The following is a 16,459-nucleotide window of genomic DNA, read 5'->3' as shown; positions in this document are numbered from 1 at the left end:
CTTAATATCTGGGTTACAGTTAATGCACAGATGTTAGATGTTTAAATGTCCTCCATTCAAGAAGATTCTCTGGTTGTAACAGTTCAAGAAATGGCATTAATATTTCAGGTGTAGACGTGTTCCCACATGTGTATATAGCGTAACACAATCTTTGTCTGGCATGGACACACATTAATAATGCACAATTAACTCTGCACATGCGCATGGACAGACATCCACACTAATGCACATTAAAAATGCATAAATAGACCAGTCTTGAATGTTGATCACACACATAGTGAAAGACTTGCATCCCTGAACAATCTTATCTCATCAGAGAAATCGACCTACGATTTCTGTAATTTCTTGTTTCTTTGATTTGGTGTGCTTGTTCCTAACTTTGTTCTCTGCTTACATTATTCTTCACAAATGGTGCTACACAAACAAAAACCTTTATCAATCACAGAATCTTAGAAATAACAAATGCTCATAAAAGGAAAGAAAATTAGATGTAAATTGAACATTAGCATCTCAGACTGCCTACTGAAACTTGATTATATGGAGACATATCAATTCATCCACTTGTGTAAGTATTAAATTAAGCATTGCATTAAAATGAGCTGCCGAAATGCAGATTAGTGAAGAGACTTATTAAATAGGTGCTGGCCTAAACCTCTATCTTGTTAAAACATAACTTGTGGAATACTGTTTCTGGGTCTACTTATTTCAATTGAGCATATCTCAACAGCCGTTTATAAACACTTTTTTATTCAAATCACACATTTAGGCTAAGCCTTGGAAAACAAATGGTATACAGTACAGTCTCTAGGCTCATGGCATCCCAGACACCCAAATTTTAACAATTCATAAATAATGAATCACTGTCTAGCTAGCCATTTGAAATCTCGGTTTTGGAGATAAAGAGAGATTTTTGAGAAAAACAAGCATCAGAACAAGTGCAGCAATGAGTAATTGAAGCCACTTTAAGGTGATTTTAGTTAAAATGGGTGAAAAATCATGAAAAACAACCACTAGTAATACAATATAATCGGTTATCACTTTTGACCACAAGTTAGCACTGTCTTGAAACATTTTGAATACTTTCAGGTCATGGTCTCCATGGTACATACAAATTTTTGTAATGGTACACCAATGCATTGGAAAAAATGTAGCATTTGATATCATAATACTCTATTTTAGTCAATGGCAATTTCATGTTTTGTTTCATTATAGCGCCACAAAGACGCACAATCCTACCAAACTTTTTTTGTGTCCTTAGAGTGTGCTTTTACATATGTGTGTCAAATTTGGTGAAAATATCTTATTTTGTTTTGTGAGTTATAAACATTTTTATATATGAGAAGAGAAAAAATTACCGACGACTGACTTTGTTTGCATTTTTTGCCACTTACTATAAAAATTTTGGCAATTGGGCATTAGTGTATAGCCGGTACGCTATGTTTCTGAATTTCTTATGGTGGTTTCGTGTTGATAGGGGTAATGGTTTCTAAGATATTGGAAAATGTTTTATAAATGCTAAAATGCAACGTTGCACAAACCATAAAGCAAAACCTGGCATGTTTGGTATCATTGGACTCGGCAAGGACTCAGGAGTTTAAAAATGAGACTCATATGAAAATAAGTTATAAGCATGTGAATATTTGATTTTACCACTAGGTGGCGCTGGCTTGAAACTTCTCAGGCTCCTTCAGGGCATGGTACTGATGACCCATACTGCGTTTTGTAATGATACATCAATGCGTTTATAAAATATAGCATTTTACTACAAAATCCAAATGGCCGACGCCCAAAATTACTTTTAAAATAATTTGTTTGCTTGTCAATCAACTTGAATTCCATAACTTTTTGCCAGCATGGTCTGAAGATGATCTGAACCAATTTTGGTAAAAATCAGACAAACCGTCTAGGACAAGTTCGAAAAAGTAGGTTTTTATTTCATTTTAAATTTTGTTTTTTAATTAAAAATCACATTTTGGTGTTCATTCGACTCAGCATGAGCCAAGGATTCAGAGAAAATACTTAACAGTTAAAAATTCATTAGCATAAACAAATTGAAAATTTGGACAAGTGGTGGTGCTAGAGAGTTTGAGTTACTCCAAATTTGCTAAGGTTAATGTTGAGACCGTCCTCTATCAGTGTGCCAAATTTCACAACTTTCCCACAAGCGGTTTTATGGGCTGCCATAGACTCAAGAGCAGAAGGAACAGAAGAAGAAGAAGAAGAACACCAACGGATATAATAGGTGCCATCGCATCTTCGGTGCTTGGCCCCTAATTACCATCCATTCATCCTCCAAACTGCTTGTCCTATGTAGGGTCATAGTGATGTTGGAGTCTATCCCAGCATCTCAGCATCCCAGCAGGAACTACTAGAGGCTACTAGAAAAGAACTTACTCTTACATATGTATACCTTTACATTTAGTAGGGATGCTAGAGACATGTCCCTACCAATATCCAGCAACTGCTGTTATATCCCCACCAAAATCAAACCTATGCCCTTCAATCTTTTCTTATTCCATTTTACTTAGTCCAGTCACAGTAGTGAGTCTCATTTTGAAGTGAAAGCAATCCCAACTGCAATCTTCATTCTTTACTGTCCACCATGAATAAAAAATGAAGGTCCAGTTGAGCGCACTGCATTGTTCTCAGGTTGGACATTGCACGTTACTAAATTTAGTCTGGCAATTCCATAAGTAGGGGAGATTTGGGTAAGATGAGCCATTATTAGACATTTATGTGGTCCCCAAGATAAGGGAAAATGAGGCAGAAGTACAATGAAAGTATCTAAAGTAATTTCAGGATGTTTCCTATCATTTTAAATTATCAGAATCAGGTTCTAAAATTATGGCTTCTTATTAAAAAAAGTGTTCCTGTGGCTCAATTTGCCCCAGTTAGGGGTAAGTTGACCTGAGTCAGTGGGTAAGATGAACCATCTGGGTGAAAATTGACCATCTGATTGAATCTGATTCAAACCATGTGAAATTTGAAAGATAATTTACCTCTTTTAAACTAACTTAATCAAATTTCTTTTTACAAACAGTCATATATCTTTTCTTAAAGCTAACCTAAACAAAATAAAACCATCTTCCATCTTTAATTATTTGCATTTCTGAAACAATATGTTGAACACCAAAGTTTTAACCTTCCAAAAAACAGACTAAACAGAGAGTTTGTTGAATAAAATTAAATAAAAAACGAATTAGAATTAAGGAATAAATGTTTCTGAAACTAATAAAAATTTTAGTCAAAAGATTCTTGGCATGGTAGCTTTTCTGCAATGTTGAACAGACCATTAGGGACTACAGGTTGATAGATATATTTGATTATAATGTGATAAAAAGCATCTTCTGGTTCTCAGAGATGGATTTGGTGCACTTGTACACTACAAATAATATGTATATATGACAAACTAAACCAGCTGTGTAATATCACATTAAAATATCAGTTAATACTTTAGAGATTTAACATAACTGTGCCTTATGGTGGGGTATGTTAAAGTGTTGTGAACAGAATATATACTACATTTTGCAAAATTTTATAGTACACCATTCAGATGTCATGGATACACACACACACACACACACACACACACACACACACACACACACACACACACACACACACACAAAAACAAAATGATAGTGCACCCAAGTACAGAGAGTATTTTTGCAAATGGTTCAAACAGGTCAGTGACAGTTCAATAACTGTCAGATCCTAGACAGTCTGAGCCTTTTTGATGTTGAAGCACTGGGCTAAACTCATAGCTGGTGAGTTCTATGCTAATTCTAATATAGATTCCACAAGTTCGCACTTACATACAATCAGGTTTGAGCAAACAGTATGCATATTTGGGATGCTGTCTGAGTGGAGGGCTCTGAACTCGGAATTTAGCCAAAACCCAGAGAACTCTCCCAAATCCGAACAGTTAAGAGTGTGGAATTGGGGTGGAAGAGGGTTGATAGAAGGTAAGTTGGCTGTGTATATATATATATATATATTGTGTATATAGAATTTCTTGCACAGCCAACTTAAATGTAAGCCATCAGTGGGACTTGAACCCACAATTAGGCCAGTGGTTTTCAGTGCTAGTTCTAGGGACCCACTGCTCTGCACATTTTGTATGTCTCCCTTATCTGACACACTTAGTTCAGTACATGGATCCAGAGACTGTCTTACTGTAGGAAGATGAGAGGGTCTGTATTACTTACTTTTGGAGTAAGTAACGGCTAACTTGGATAAATGTCCCTTAATAACCAATCACATTACAGCCTTCATGTGTGAATTTCAATCAGAGTTGTGTGACACTCAATCCCCTTTTATGAATACCATAGGAATGAATGAGAAGTGCAGTAATCCCACCTGTCATGAAAAATCTGTGACTTCTCTTACAAAACAGCCTTTTTTTGTGGTAAACTCTAAAAATAGTTAAATCCAAAAGTATTGTTTAGTGTAAAACATGTTGAAGATTAACAGATCAGCTGTCCTCTAAAAAGCTGTTTATTCAGCATAGTACAGTCTCACCTCCATTGACATCCATTCAAAAAATGGCCTCTGGTCTCCTTTCCCATGTACTGCCAGACAGGGAGCGTTAGCTTTAGCTGTTACGCTTTAGCAATTATGCTTTTTCGGCTAATGGTTGCAGGCTCGCCTTCCGTTGACACACTTGGCCTAAAGGTGCGTTCACACCGGATGCGACTTGTGCGAATAAATCGTAGTTGGACGCATTTTAGTTTCCTCGCTTCATTCGTGCGTGAAATTTGCGTCATTCACGCATGAAATTTATTTCACAACAGACGCGAATTCGCGTCATGGGAGGGGAGTCTGCCACTCGTCAGCGGGAAAGTAGTTGTAAAATAGGTGAATGAGCTCAATTTGCCAGCTTTAGCTTGCTTGTAGTCTCAATATGTATATACAGGTCCTTTTCAAAAAATTTGCATATTGTGATAAAGTTCATTATTTTCTGTAATGTACTGATAAACATTAGACTTTCATATATTTTAGATTCATTACACACAACTGAAGTAGTTCAAGCCATTTATTGTTTTAATATTGATGATTTTGGCATACAGCTCATGAAAACCCAAAATTCCTATCTCAAAAAATTAGCATATCATGAAAAGGTTCTCTAAACGAGCTATTAACCTAATCATCTGAATCAACTAATTAACTCTAAACACCTGCAAAAGATTCCTGAGGCTTTTAAAAACTCCCAGCCTGGTTCATTACTCAAAACCGCAATCATGAGTAAGACTGCTGACCTGACTGCTGTCCAGAAGGCCATCATTGACACCCTCAAGCAAGGGTAAGACACAGAAAGAAATTTCTGAACGAATAGGCTGTTCTTAGAGTGCTGTATCAAGGCACCTCAGTGGGAAGTCTGTGGGAAGGAAAAAGTGTGGCAGAAAACGCTGCACAACGAGAAGAGGTGACCAGACCCTGAGGAAGATTGTGGAGAAGGACCGATTCCAGACCTTTGGGGACCTGCGGAAGCAGTGGACTGAGTCTGGAGTAGAAACATCCAGAGCCACCGTGTACAGGCGTGTGCAGGAAATGGGCTACAGGTGCCGCATTCCCCAGGTCAAGCCACTTTTGAACCAGAAACAGCGGCAGAAGCAGTGGTCCAAAGTACTTTTTTCGGATGAAAGCAAATTTTGCATGTCATTCGGAAATCAAGGTGCCAGAGTCTGGAGGAAGACTGGGGAGAGGGAAATGCCAAAATGCCTGAAGTCCAGTGTCAAGTACCCACAGTCAGTGATGGTCTGGGGTGCCATGTCAGCTGCTGGTGTTGGTCCACTGTGTTTTATCAAGGGCAGGGTCAATGCAGCTAGCTATCAGGAGATTTTGGAGAACTTCATGCTTTTCAGCATCATTTTTCAGCACGACCTGGCACCTGCTCACAGTGCCAAAACCACTGGTAAATGGTTTACTGACCATGGTATTACTGTGCTCAATTGGCCTGCCAACTCTCCTGACCTGAACCCCATAGAAAATCTGTGGGATATTGTGAAGAGAAAGTTGAGAGACGCAAGACCCAAGACTCTGGATGAGCTTAAGGCCGCTATCGAAGCATCCTGGGCCTCCATAACACCTCAGCAGTGCCACAGGCTGATTGCCTCCATGCCACGCCGCATTGAAGCAGTCATTTCTGCAAAAGGATTCCCGACGAAGTATTGAGTGCATAACTGAACATAATTATTTGAAGGTTAACTTTTTTTGTATTAAAAACACTTTTCTTTTATTGGTCGGATGAAATATGCTAATTTTTTGAGATAGGAATTTTGAGTTTTCATGAGCTGTATGCCAAAATTATCAATATTAAAACAATAAAAGGCTTGAACTACTTCAGTTGTGTGTAATGAATCTAAAATATATGAAAGTCTAATGGTTATCAGTACATTACAGAAAATAATGAACTTTATCACAATATGCTAATTTTTTGAAAAGGACCTGTATATGTAGGTCAAATTGAGTAAAGAGCGTTTTTTTAAAACTTACCAGATTGTGCGACTGCTTCACTCACTTTCTTCCTAGCAAGATCCTTTTTATTCCTGTTTCTATAAAAGTACAAAGATGTATCGTACAGCTCCAAGTAACCACAGATAGCAACGGTGATTTTGTCCTCCATTGTTGTTTCGGATTTCTGCCTCTGTCACTACTAGAGCAAGCTCCTGATTGGTTAACGCGGCGCAAATTTTTTGCCAAAGTTCAGATTTTTCAACTTTCGCGCAATTCGCTCAAATGGCGCGGCAAACGCTTAAAACGTTCAAAGCGCGCCACTTCATTTGCGCTAATCGCACGTTTTGCGCCACAGGATGGCTATTCGCGTCTTTGCATTGACTTAACATGTAAATCACTCGTGCTTGCCGCTTCATTTGCATCCGGTGTGAACGCACCATAAGACTACATCTCCAAGGTCTGACAATATTTGGTTAAATTACCATGATCTATAGTGTTTCCATTTTTTGCCAAATTAAATGAAACCCAGCAAAGACAAGCGAGGTGGGACTCAAACCCACAATCCCCAGCTCCGGAGGCTGATACCTTATCCATTAGGCCACTGGACCTTCCATTGACAGACTTGGCCTAACACAGCATCTCCACAGTCTGATAATATTTGGTTAAATTACAATGATCTGTAGTGTTTCCATTTCTTGCCAAATTACAGTTTTTTACAATTGTTTACACTCTAAAATAAACATTTCCACACAATTTGCAAAATTCTACTCCAAGGAGCAAAACACCGCCACAGATTTGCACAACATTACACACAATGTCTGCTTCACTCTTTTTGCAAAACATTACACACAGTGATTTGTAAAACTCTACACACATTTCGACACCTTAGACACAGAAAAGGATTGTGAGGTTACTTCCTTGTCATTACAAAGCCCCGGATTGCCAATGACCACACTAATGAACAAATTGGATAAACACATCCACAAGGTGTGGAAGCACACATGTGCTAATTTGAAAACGCAGCACTCAGGAGTGCTATAAAAGGCAGCAGGTGAGTTCACCTGTATTCATCAAAAATGATGTGGATGAAATCTTGCCTGATCCAGCCAGACGGAGAGATGACCCTGCTGAAAAAAACCAGCATATGCTGGTTAGGTATGTTTTGGTGCTGGGATGCTGGTTTTAGCTGGTTTATGCTGGTTCTTTGCTGGTTTATGCTGGTTTATGCTGGTCCTTTGCTGGTTTGTGCTGGTTCTTTGCTGGTTTATGCTGGTCCTTAGCTGGTTTATGCTGGTCCTTTGCTGGTTTATGCTGGTCCTTTGCTGGTTTGTGCTGGTCATGTTGCTGGTCAAGGACCAGCATAAACCAGCAAAAGAACCAGCAAAGGACCAGCATAAACCAGCTAAAACCAGCATCCCAGCACCAAAACATACCTAACCAGCATATGCTGTTTTTTTCAGCAGGGGAGGAATAGTTACAGTAGTTGTGTTGCTTTTTTTTTCAGAGTCAAACTGTATGTACTTCATGCAGTAATTTTTATTTGTCTACAGATTTTATTTGTTTACAGTTTTTCTCAATTGCTAAGACACATTTCTTGAAAGCTGCTCTCCTTTTCTCTAAACTGTGAACACAAAACCCCATTTTGAAGCTTCATTCACCAAATCTCAGACTCTTCTTGCAAAACCAAACTTTCACCTCAAAACTGTTCAATCTGTGCTCAAAACTGAACTATGTTGTCAAATCGTGCCCCGAGTCAATCAAAATTAAAAACACTACTGAACAGTCGCTAAACACTACGTAGAAAAATAGAAAACACAATGCTCAGGACATGAAGCTGGAGAAATAAATGTTTATTGTTCACTGTAGGCTAAATGCATGTTGCAAAACAAAGAAAACCTGTGCATTTAGCACTTGTACAAAAAGACAAAACAGAAATCTTGTGCATTTACACGTAGCACTTGTAAAAACAAACAGAAATCCTATGCGTTTGCCACTTGTGAACAGTAAGCCCATGTAAAAATAAAGTACAAAAATATACAAATAAGTGCATTACTCAGCCACAGCATCATGTCTCCGTACTGGGTCAGGCCACAGGACTTCATCCACATCACAGGCCACATTTTGTCTGGCCAGGCAACAACATAGATGGGAAGAGTTCGTGTGAGAGGAGGTTGAGGTGGTCGAGGAGGTCGAGGTGGTCAGCGAAGACAAAGAACAGTAATATCTGATGAAATCAGAGCGACTGTGATTGACCATGTTCTTGTCCATGGTATGAGCATGAGGGAGGCTGGACAAAGGGTACAACCAAACATCAGGAGATTCACTGTGTCCACCATAATCCGAAGATTTAGAGAAGAGAACAGGTAAACCATTTTTTGACATTATAGTACAGTATGTAAATGTTGACAGCAATTACTGTACACTGTAAGAAATGATTCTGTGGCCATGTAGATTTGAATTAATGTTTTTGGTTAAAATGTATTCAATATAATTGTGTTTTGGATTTTGAGGCACATATTTAATTAAATTTCAAATAAAAATGTTTGGAATAAAATCTACCCATTGTAGTTAAATAAAACTTAAGCATTATATTTATCTAATTCCAAATGGAGAGAATATTGAGTGAATTCAAATTAATGTAATCAGGCAAATTTTAATTGAAAAGCACTTCCTGTCAAGGTTCGACTTTTTAAAAAAAAAGAAAAAAAATGCAGCCGGCTAACGTTACCTAGCCACAAGGCATTTGAAGAGACAGTGAATGTTCGTCTTCTTCCACATTGCTTATCTTGCAAAATTTAACTGGTTGACTAAGGTAAGAAAACTTCTTTTGTTATCACTGGGCTAGTGAAGAACGCATGTAGTGGTATATTACAATATAAAATGAGTTATCACAGAAAAAGAGACTCAGCAGCAACACAAAGTTGGCTTCTGTTGAAAGGCTATATAACTAATGTAACGTAGAAACTTAGTGTGATTTTGCTGCGCTATAATATGAACACAGGATTATACATTTTGTAAGAATTCTTATGTATTGAAGTCAAACTTTTATATTGAAGGATGTGGGTTAGCATTTCCACTAACTTATCATGGTTCCTAGGTCCTTTGCGTGTTAATATCATATCCTCAGTATGTTTTTATGAAATTGCGTTAAAAAGTACATTGGGTTTAATTTTAAGGTTCCATAAAGAGAAATATTTGGGGTTATCGCTGGAAGCATCTTATATTTCAAGACGGCACTTGACGCACTTCCGTTGGCTTTTCTTCCCGTGGAGCTCGTCTTCCCGAGGCAGGTAACGTAACTTCTCACTGTTGTTTCACTGTTTTGTTGCAACTTGCAAATTTGAAGGTAACTTAGCTAAATCCAGGCGAAGTCAGTCTATTAACAGTGTTACGTTTTAGAGCCGCAATTTTATTTATTTTCATGCATAAATCTGTTAATTTTAGTGTGGTAATGTCGCGGCTAGCACTTAAGTTAGTTAGTTAACGTAACTTTAGCAGGATGGGTGGACGCTTAACATGCCACAAACTCTTTTACAGCTAAATCGTACATTAAAAGTTTCTGAAAACATTTTATCATTTTATCATTTTAAAATCCCTCATTACAATGGAAGAACATTTGTAGACTACAAAACATCAAAATAGAGAAGAAAACAAAGCAAAGAACAATTTGAACCCAAGGCCTGCGAGAAAATAAAATTAAAATTAAAAAAATAAAATAGATTTATAAGCTATGAAAACAATAATGAATGTATTTTCTAGTAATGTGAAATGCTTGCAATATATTTCTGACAGTTTTATACTAAGACAATAACAATTTCATGTTGCAGGACACTGAGAACTTAGAGGATCTTGAACGGGTCATAATGGCCATTACTGTGACCCCAAAGCCTGGAGCTTCTACAAGCAACAGCCCAAAGAACATTGGGATCGTCATAGAGGGTGTGGAAGTCATCACAGGACTTGGAGATATTGCAAGGGCTTGCTCTCTCCTCCTTGGCTTGACCTACGCGCTGAATTTTGATTATCCCAGACAGCTGAAGTACACCTTTGAGGTGTTCCAAAAACTTTTCTTGGAACTGGATGATTCAAAGCTTTCAAACAAAGTCCAGTCCCTCAAGAGCAAACTTCTGGCTTGAAATGAGACTGTATTACAGTGCAGACTTTGTGCTACACAATGTCCATCTTCTACAGAGCTTGAGAATTGCACATTTGAAAGTGCCATGTTTGTAAGTTGGCACTGATTTGTCCCACAAATGTCGAGACATTTCGATTGTTCTAAGTTCCAAGTACAAATGTATTTTACTCTTGTTCAATTTGCACTTTTATGATTTGTTTTGGCACATTCCATTATGGAGTATTTTTCTTTAAGATCAATATTGCTCTTTTTTTTAAATAGCTGAAGTTAGCATTTTGTCCTTTTCATAGTTCTGGTTTTAAATGCGTGAGCAAACTTCTGGCTTGAAAATGAGACTGTAGTTGCAGTGTACATGTTTAGCTACACAATGTTTAGCTTCTACAGAGCTTGGGAATTGCTATGTTATAGTGCTATGTTTGTAAGTTAGCACTGATTTGGACTCTTATCCCACGAATATCTTTGAGATTTCTAGTTACGAAAGGTACGAAATGTTTTTTACTCCGTACAAATTACACTTTTCTGCTTTTGTTTTGATACATGCACCTCTGGAGGATTTTTCTTTAAGATCATTATTGACCCAATTTAGTGGCTAAGTGAGGTGAGAAAGCATGGAAACAGGTTTATGGACACATCACCATTCTGTAATATGGCTTTTATTTTTGTTTTTACAAAATATTTTGAAGTTAGCATTCTGTCCTTTTCAAATATCTGGTTTGAAATGCAAGATCCAACTTCTGGCTTGAAATGAGACTGTGGTTACAGTGTACAATGATATGCTACAATGTGTTGAAAGCACAAAAGTGAATTGTTAATAAAATTCTTATTTGACTATTTAAGTTCTGTACTTTCTGGGCCATATTATTCATAAGAAAGGAATGTTTAGATTTAATTAATTGCATTGATTAAATTTAAATCAATGTGCAGATTAATGTAGATGATGATTACTCAATTATGATATGTAGAATTAAATTAATTTTTATTAGTACTATTTACACATTAGGGAGTTTATCTTTTAAATCAAATCAATATTTTTGTTTAGGTTTTAATTAATTCTGTACTGTTTTCTATTCAAATCTACTCATATTAAATGGATAACTATTAAGGGTCTCATTTAATTAATATTTACTCAATACCAAACCTTGTGAAATTTAATTAATAATATTGCTTGTAATCTGTTGCCTCATTTTTATTACAGTTTTTTACGATTGCTTAGGCACAATTTTAAAAACAAGGCTCATTTTGTCAAAACCCTACACACAATTCACACATTTACACACACAAGTAGCAGAACATCTCAGATCTTTTGCAAAATGAAACACTTAATTCAAAACTGTACAATGATTTACCAAAAGCCTGTTTTGGTACCAAATGGCACACACATGGTTCATATAGTTGGATTCTGTTTGAACCACTTACACACTGCTGTGCTCAATCTTAAACACTTGTAACATTTCTACCTTTCTAATGATACAGTCTGGGTTTGATTTTTTTCTCTTTTTTGAGATATTGTTAAAGAATATGAATATATTGTCCAAACACAACACACAAGACAAGTATTGCACCTTGATGAAAGTATTTATTTTTTACCACGTTGTAAAATCCTTCAGTACATCATTGCAATTATGCTGCATTTTGCACTGAAAATCAGAACATATTCTAAATACAATATAGTACATATACTTTTGTGGAGAAAAAAAACACCTTAGCATCATCATCTCTTCATGTAGCTGAATATGGGCACTTTGTCCACATTACCCCTGCTGAAAAAAAAAAAAAACAGCTAAAACCAGGCTGGTTGACCAGCTAAAACCATCCAACCAGCCTAGGCTGGTTTTAGCTGTTTTTTTTTTGTTTTTTGTTTTTTTCAACAGGGACAGCCAATGTCCTCCCTCGCAAGATGGCAAGGGAAGAATTTTCTCGAATGGCGATTTTGTCCTTGCCCAGACTCGGCTTCTAGTAGGTCACACAGGCCTCCTCCATAGCTTGAATGAGGGGCATAACATAGGGTTGGAGATCCTAAACCTTCCACTGCCATGCGTAAGGGAAAAAGGAAAGGAAGGGAGAGTGTTGTGGGAGGTACTGTAACTGTAATGATGGAACAAGTTTCTGGTTGCATTAGTCCAGTACCTAGTCTGTCCAATAATTAGTCTGTCTAAAAATGTGAGTATGTGTTCTGTATTGTAAGGACCTATTTTGGCATGCCAGTGTAATGAGCCCATTCTGAATGATTGCAGCATATATAGTGATGTTCCCACAGCATTGGCCGGGGACATTCAAAATATCTTTGTGGTAAAAGATCTTTCTCCTTATTCCTCTTACTGCAACTTACTGCCTTTTATAGTGCTTACACCTTGATTGTTGAGTTTACAATTAAGCACCTAAGGGTCTGCACACCTGATGGCCATGTTTGATCAATTGGTTCATGTGTAGTATTTTGGAAAGCAGTGCCTTAAAATGGCAAAGAAGTGACATTTCTGTAGATTTCTGTGTCTAATGTAGAGAAGTGTGTTTAGTGTCTTGCAAAACAATGTGTGTAGTATTTTGCAAAAAGTGTGAGGCTGAGAATGTGCTTATAGTTGTGTAGATTTGGGCTGAGGTTTTGCTCCTTGGGTGTCAGGTTTCACTAACTGTGTGTTATTTTTAATTTTAGTGTGTAAGCAATCGTAAAAAACTGTAATTAGATATGGTGTATCTTTTCTTACAGTGTATGACATACTATAGAGCTGGTAAGTCCCGCCCATCCATAAAACCCCACTGGACCTCTAGATTGAAAAATCGTCAATGCAAGTGAATGTGAGAAAATAATTATTTGACTATAATGTCAAAAAATGGTAATTACCTGTTCTCTTCTCTAAATCTTCGGATTATGGTGGACACAGTGAATCTACTGATGTTTGGATTTCATCAGATATTACTGTTCTTTGTCTTCGCTGACCACCTCTCACACGAACTCTTCCTCTCAGGCCTCACAACCCAGTGTTCTCTGAACTGGCTTACTGTATATGTTCCCTCACATCATTAGCCACAAGTGTGATCAGTTTTGAGTTGTTGTGTTCAAGTGGTGAAACCTGTGCTTTAATTGTGTTTGACTTTTGTCACCTGTGCTCACCATTATGCAGCACGGGTGCATCACAATGAAAATGTGTTGGCAAGTTGTGTCTAAACAGGTGAAAAGTGCTTATGGTTTTGCCAAAAGAGTGATTGATTCAATCAATGGGTTCAGGCAACTGAGCATTTGGTTCAGACATTAGGGTTTAGTGTTTTAGCAATTGAGAAAAACTGTATCTCAAACTAATCATGAAGAATGTTGTTTGTCACTATTTTGTTTTGTCACCGAAATGATCCCTTACATAACAATGTCTGCCCAAAAATCTAGCAAATGCTATTTCCTAAAATTATTTATTTTTACAAATGTGTTTTTTTATTTATCACAGCAGTGTGAAACTGTCTGTAATAGTGTCTGATCATTGAGGACTGTGTTGGTTAAATGAAAACTAATAGCATTTTCACAAATATGTGTATATGTTTTGACTGAAATGTGTATGTTTTGAAGTGTGTCATTTTGCAAACAATCTAGGAATTTGGCAAATTGAGTGTGGTGTTTGGATAATTGTGATTATATTTTGAAAAAAAAAGAACCCGGTTTTCAAAATTGTGTGTAAACAATTGAAAAAAACTGTAAATGAAACCCAGCAAAGACAATCCAGGTAGAACTCGAACCCATAATCCCCAGCCACGGAGGCTGATACCTTATCCATTAGGGCACTGGGACGTGCATTGACAAACTTGGCCTAAGACTGCATCTCCACAGTCTGATAATATTTGGTTAAATTACAATGATCTGTAGTGTTTCCATTTTTGCCAACTTAAATGAAAACCAGCAAAGATGACCCTGGTGGGACTCAAACCCACAATCCCCAGCTCAGAGCCTGATACCTTATCCATTAGGCCACTGGCCCTTCTACTGAAAAACACGGCCTAAGACGGCATGTCCACAGTCTGACAACATTTGGTTAAATTACAATGATCAGTAGAGATTCCATTTCTTGCCAAATTAAATGAAACCCAGAAAAGACGTCCTAGGTGGGACTCGACCCCACAATCCTCCACTACAGGAGGCTGATACCTTATCCATTAGGCCACTGGGTCTTAAATTGACAAGTATGGCCTAACACTGCATCTCCACAGTATGAAAATATTTGGTTAAATTACAATGATCTGTGGTGTTTCCATTTCTTGCCAAATTAAATGAAACCCAACAAAGACAATCCAGGTGGAACTCAAACCCATAATCCCCAGCTCCTGAGGTTGACACCTTATCCATTAGGACACTGGGCCATCCTTTGACAAGCTTGGCCTAAGTCTACATGTCCACAGTCTGGCAACATTTGATTTAATTATCATGGTCTGTAGAGTTTCCATTTCTTGCCAACTTAAGTTAAACCCAGCAAAGACGACCCAGGTGAGACTCGAAGCCAAAATCCCCAGCTCCGGACGCTGATATCTTATCCATTAGGGCACTGGGCCTCGCACTGACAAACTTGGCCTAAGACTGCATCTCCACAGTCTGATAATATTTGGTTAAATTACAATGATCTGTAGTGTTTCTATTTCTTGCCAAATTAAATGAAACACATCAAAGACAACCCAGGTGGGACTCGAACCCACAATACCCAGCTCCAAAGGCTGATACCTTATCCATTAGGCCACTCTTTAACAAACTTGCCCTAAGTCTGCATGTCCACAGTCTGGCAACATCTGATCAAACTATCATGGTCTGTAGTGTGTCCATTTTTTGCCAACTTACAGTTTTTTACAATCGTTTTTGCACTAATAACTGAACCTTAATGTCATTTTTCAAAACTCTAGATACAAAACTCAAAACAGTCATTATTTGTAACACAGGCTGTCCAGTGTTCAAAACTTTGCATATTGCGTTCATATCTTTAAAGAAGCCTTGCATTAGCAGAAGCTTTGTTTCAAAAAACGAATGTATAATGAAATATTATAGGAACATTACTTTAGATCACCCATACACAGGTTACCCATAGTTTCAATGTGTTTTTGCTAGTACAATCATTAAATATAGTTGTACAAAATATGTGATTCAGGTTTCATTTTTTTACTGTAGACTGAGAACAGTACAGACACAGTGGTATCATTGAAATACTGTAATGTTGAAATTACTGATAAAATAAATCTCAGCATAGGTTTTCTAAAGGAAAAATTTAGATTCAAAGTTTTAGCTGTTTTTTTTCAGCAGGGTACAGAATACAGTTTACAGTATACTGTACCCTGTTGAAAAAAAAAACTGCTAAAACCAGCCTAGGCTGGTTGGCTGGTCTTAGCTGGTTTTAGCTGGTCTCCCAGCCTGGTCAGGTTGGTTTTAGCTGGTGGTTTCCCAGCCTGACCAGACAGAAAAGTGGCCAATACCCCTCTAAAACCAGCCTGCTGACCAGCTATGACCAGCTAAAAACAGCCAAACAGCCTAGGCTGGTTTTGGATGGTTTTTTTTCAGCAGGGCTAATTTGTGTACCAACATTCTTTATACATTCTTTTTTTTTTTTTTTTACCAGGGTAGCCATTAACTCATTAAAAGCCCAAAAGCAATAACATAAAAATGACATCTTGCATTCAGTAATGTTGAATATGAAAATGTGTTCTGTAAAAGAGGTATATGGGGCCATAGAAACCATATCTGATAAAGAATGAAATATGACATCCATAGATACACAGTTAAAAAAAAAGGTACTGCAGAGGTACAATTTTGTTCCTGGCAACAAAACATATAAAGGTACCTTTAAAGGTACACAATGGGTCCTTATTTTACAATTATGTACCCAAATTTTTTTACCCTTGGTAACACCC

Source organism: Garra rufa, chromosome 6, assembly GCF_049309525.1.
Source record: "Garra rufa chromosome 6, GarRuf1.0, whole genome shotgun sequence".
NCBI classification, from domain to species: Eukaryota; Metazoa; Chordata; class Actinopteri; order Cypriniformes; family Cyprinidae; genus Garra; species Garra rufa.
Note: the sequence above shows the minus strand (reverse complement) of the source record.